The sequence below is a fragment of the Theobroma umbraticum genome, unplaced genomic scaffold (assembly GCF_002168275.2).
Source record: "Theobroma umbraticum cultivar Fairchild unplaced genomic scaffold, ASM216827v3 scaffold_106.0, whole genome shotgun sequence".
NCBI lineage: Eukaryota > Viridiplantae > Streptophyta > Magnoliopsida > Malvales > Malvaceae > Theobroma > Theobroma umbraticum.
The window spans coordinates 2,395,295-2,395,589 of record NW_018397276.1 but is presented as its reverse complement, the minus strand read 5'-3'; positions in this window follow the sequence as shown (position 1 = coordinate 2,395,589).

The following is a 295-nucleotide window of genomic DNA, read 5'->3' as shown; positions in this document are numbered from 1 at the left end:
GTAAGTTTGGCATTGTTTTATCTTCGATAAATGTCTAAACTACCACTAGTGAAAAAGCCCATTTAGTAAAAAATTTTTAACGACATGGCTTACACAAATGTTAGCATCCAAAAAAAAAACTTGTTCAGTTAAAAATCCTTAAAATGACGACTTAGGCAAACAACAGATAAACTACATTATGACTTGATTCCTCATATAAGAAGTTATTATTGCCAAGTTCAATCAACCAAAAGAAAAAAAAAGGAAAAGGTCTCTTCCATTAAATCTTTGCTATGTTTAAATGATCAAGTTAATG